Consider the following 4,751-nt stretch of genomic DNA (forward strand, 5'->3'; position numbering starts at 1 on the left):
TTCCAGTGTCCCAGTCTCTGCTCCGCTGTTGTGCTCCCTCATCCCACAGTTTTTTGGTTAGTTCCATGGCCCCGGGGGGTGTTTCTCTGGGGTGGGTGGGAGGAAGGCTGGGCATCCCTGCACCCCACATACCTCTGCTGAGCAGCAGCATGTTTTCCCAGTGGCTGTAAGCGTGGGAACCCCAAGCCAAGGGCTCCTGCTCAGGATTGCCAGGAGGGCAATGTGCTCTTTTTCCAGCAGAGAAGCTGCAGAGCTTATTGCATGGGCAAAGCTCTCCTCAGTACAGTTTTCCTTTCTGCTTTTTGTCCAGGAGGTTCTTTCCCACAATCCCTCTATGCATTTAAAATCTTTACTGCAGGACAAATGTAAAAGGCTGTGTCTGTGTGCGACATGTATGGTGCTGGTCAGAGTGGCTTGCAGAAAGTGTCGCTCCAGGAACACCCATGCACACCAGGCACTGCTGGGAGATGGCAGTGCCTGCAGCACATGGAGCACCCTCCACCCACCAAAGACACCAGCAGAACCACTGGCACAGGCACTGTTATCTCCAGCCCCACAGCCACCGCAGCACCTCCCATAAGGGTGATGTTCCCAGTGGGGAACATCACCCTTAGCCCTCTTCATTCCCAGCAGTTTTTGGTACAGCACCCTATCTGTGGTCTCTCCCAAGGAGCATCATTTGCTTAGAGCCAGGGAGAAGTGCTGCTTTACCAACAAAGGTGAATCTGTAGGAAGGTAGGGGGGAATCTGGGCACACTGGGGTTGGGATTTTCCTGGCAGTCCCTGGGTGCCCTGGCTGAGCACAGGGGCAGTAGCCAGGCAGGACAGGAGGCTCCAAACATGTAACCATTAACCTGAATGAAATCCTTCTCCTCAGGTGTAAGAACTTGCTGTGGGACTCCAGGACAGGTTAGGTGGGCTGTCCTGAGAGCTCTGCCAGTATTTTATGAGCTCAGGAGGTCCTGATAAGCACTGTGTGTGTCCAATGCCTTATCACTGCTGGCAGAGGTTCTGCCAGCTTGACTGGAATACTTTCAGAGCAAGGTGGCAGCAGAAGTGATTTTCTCACTGAATGTTTAACAGAAAGAGAGCTATGATGTCTTTGGGCAGCAGAACTCCCCACACCTCATCTGCAGCCCTGAAATGATGCACTTCACCGAGCATCTCCTGATGTTGCCGTGGGAGCACTCCCAGAGGCAGCGTGAGCGAAACTGGAAACAACAAAAGCATCAAAGGGCAGAACATCTAACTTCATATGCATTACCTATAGAAACCCATGCCTTGCCCCTCTCCATAGTTACCCATAGCTCCCTCTTGGAGCTGCCCATTGCAGCTGTATCCAGCTGTGGTGGGGCCGATTCAGTGGTGTTTCCCAAATGTCTGTTTTACTTTTGCAGCCTCCTGACTCTTGCCTGCCCCTTCCATCTCTCTGCTGTGGCTGTTGGGTGATGAAAATGTTCCTCAGAGCCTGGGCTGCTCTCTCTGGGTCTTGATCTAGTCCTGCTCCAGCAGACAGAGCAAAGAGCAGCCTTGGCTCTGGGTCTGGGGCAGGTGCCAGGGAGCTGCCCTTTGGAGCTTTGTTTAAACCTGAAGGCTTTTGGCCTGCTCAGCAGTGTCACACCTCCAAAGGGATTTAGGGACTTGCAGCACCGTGTGTGGGTTCACACTTGGGATGCAGTGCACATGGGTGACCTCAAGGAAAGGGAGATTTTAAGCATAAAATCAGGCTGAGCTGCCTACAAAGCTGCTGTGAGCAGGATCCAAATCCCTCCTTGGGGTTTGCCTTCAAACACATCTTCCCACAAACAGGGAAGTTCTCCTTCTTGCCCTGAGCCATTTCTATTGAAGAAATGACACTTTGGGCCAATGCAGTCTGACTTCAGAGGGTTCAGGTGGGATGTGGGACCTGCTGGGCTCTGCAGGCTGACAGCCCCTGCTTTCCCTCTGTCCTGCAAAATCCAGCTGCAGGGCTGAGCAGCTGGGTGGATCTATGCACTTTTGAGGGGATTGGCTTCAACTTCAGCCAGGTCCCTGGCTCTGTTTCCTGCTGCCAGGACAGTGCAGGAGTGTGTCTGCTTTATCCCAGACCCTACCACTGTTGGGTGACTTAGGGGAAGGAGCTGCAGGCACTAAGAAAATACTTCCTGGTGGAAAAACAAATGATTTTTAGTTCTCAGAACCTCAGTCTTCCTTCTAGCAGCTTATGCAATGCATGGAAAGAAGCTTGACCTCTCCACTTGGCCCTTGGGTGAGCTCCCAGCCGTGGCTGTGCCACCTCCCAGAGTGTTTCACTGGTAGAGCCTCCAGGACCTGAATGTTGGCATGGGCTCCTTTCCAGGTGCTTCCCCCCAGAGTGTGTGCTGGCTGCTCAATACCTGAAGAGTTTTGCATCCCCTACGTCTTCCTTGCTTTCCTGGAAACAAGTTTTTAATATCCCAATGCCTTCCTTAGCTGTACAGCAGAGTGTGGGCTTAATTTGTATAATCAAGCCCTGCTGTGAAGAACTCTTGTGGAGCAAACTTCTTGGAGAGTGTAAATACAGAGAGTGAGGAATAACTCTTCTAACCATAAGCAAATTGTCTCAATATCCTTAATAATGAAGTCTGCACTAGACCTTTAATGTAAAAAAGCCTTACCTAACAAATATGACAATGAAGGTGAATTCTCTGTGGTGTTCATCTGGTGGCTAATATTGGAATCAGTGCATTTTTTTTTTAATAACCCCCCTTATTTTTTAAAAATTAAGCTTGGAGGTGTGATTAGAAGTTTGGTTGGTTGATTTTTTTTTTCACATTGTAATATTAATTTATGGCTGAGTTTCATTCAGTCCTGTATTCCGAAGTGCAGTATAGCAGTTAGTGATGTGTTGTCTGAAACATGGTTCTATAGTGTAGTAGCCAATTTGTAAAAAAAAAAAAAAAGAACAAAATAGAAAGAAAAACAAACCAAAAAAAAAGCCACAAAAAAGAAAATCTAAAAAAAAAAGTATATGGAGTATTTTGTGGTATGTACAACACAGATTAATTTTACACAGAGAAAGATGTTTCTAGGAAAATTAAATTCTGATAATTCATACTATTTGTATGAACAAATAAAAACTCTATTTTCCGAAGCGACAGGCGCGGCTGTGTTCATTCAGGAGGGTTGGATGTGCTGTCCATGCCAGGACTGCCCGTGCAGCTGTGCTGGCCCGGGGCAAAGCCCAGAGGCTGTGGTGAGCCCAGAGAGGGACTCGATCCCGGGCGAGGGCTTCCTGCAGCTGCTCCGGAGCCAGCGCCTTTCCTGGGGCATGCGGAGGTGTCCGAGTGGTGTGGGGCTGACCTGTCCTGCTGGACACACCTGCACCTGGACACACCTGCAGCCAGCTCGGGGAGGAGGCCTGAGGGACTGCCCTCGGCCAGCTGCAAACACTGCATGGGTGCAGGGACGCTCCAGGACAAACTCAGTCCTTCACAGCTGCAGTGGAGAACCTCTCCAGTGCCAAGTTACTTTTCCAAAGCTTTGCTCTTACTGTAGTGATGCTGATCCAGCCTCTGGGGCCAGTGCTTGCTGTTGCTCCCTACACACGCAGCATTTTTCGGCATAAAACTTCATTACCATGAAATTCAGAAGGGTCCCAGGCCAGTGCTATACAATGCAGCACCTGAAGAATTAGATTTATGTAATGTACCAAATGCCACTAAAAATGAATTTAAATAATTTCATTTTTCTTTGCAAGCCTTGCATCTGGTGCAGAGTAATTGATTGCACTCTTTCAGATTGCCCATTTTTCAGAGACCTTCTAGAGAAGGAGTCAGAACAGAGCACAAGATTTAATTTAGCAATTTAGGAAGAATTTAACCTGGAAACCTCCAGCTGGTCAGGGCTGTAATTAGCTGTTCCCAAACTCTGGCAACGCTTAAACTCTATAGGTGTCTCATTTTTAAAATATGTAGATTTTGCTTTAACATTCCCATGTAACTTTCAAGCATCACAGCTGGATGACTTCAGCTTGATGGAGTTGACCTGCTCCTTACCTCATTCTCACCTCCCCTTGATTTCCTTCCAAACCAGGTGTGAATGCCCCAGCAGCTGTCAGTCCTGGAGGCAGCCTGGATCTGAGTTCACCCTGATTTTACAGCAGCTCATGGACCCCTGTCCCTCATTTCTGTATTTTGTGTGAGCTGTTCAGTTCTGGGCTGGAAAGCATGTGGGTGCTTTTCCTTCACAGGTGGGTTGGTGCTGCAGAGGAAAGGGAAGGGGATTCCTAGAATCCTTGTGGGGTTCAGCATCTGCCTTGTCCTCTGTATATCCCTGAAAACTATTCCTAGTTGTGCCTGGGCTTGTGGATATTGTGGATTCATTCCCCAGTTCGGTATGGGGACCATTCTCAGGTGCTGTTTTGCAAGAGCATCCAGAAGACAAGGATCAGGAGGTCTGTGGTTCATGGGGGCCTGCCTACAGAGAAGGGCTTGCTCTGAAGAGGATGAGCTGAAGGGCCTTCTTGTAGATCTGGGAACCTCAGCTGAAGGAGGAAGTTCCTGAAGGCAAAAGGATTGATGAAGAGGTAGGTGAGACTGTTGTAATGTTGCTGCTAAGCATGATGATAGCCAAGGTGGATTTACTTTTTTTCTTGGTTGATACAAGAAAGGTGAGAAACAATTTCTTTAACACAGAAATCAAACAGGTCTCCCAGTTGTGCAAGTGAATGTGGCATTTCTAGGGGAGATGCTTGGTCTGATGGCAGCATCCCAGAGAAGCATGACCTTGCA

The sequence above is a fragment of the Anomalospiza imberbis genome, chromosome 19 (assembly GCF_031753505.1).
Source record: "Anomalospiza imberbis isolate Cuckoo-Finch-1a 21T00152 chromosome 19, ASM3175350v1, whole genome shotgun sequence".
Classification (NCBI taxonomy): Eukaryota; Metazoa; Chordata; class Aves; order Passeriformes; family Viduidae; genus Anomalospiza; species Anomalospiza imberbis.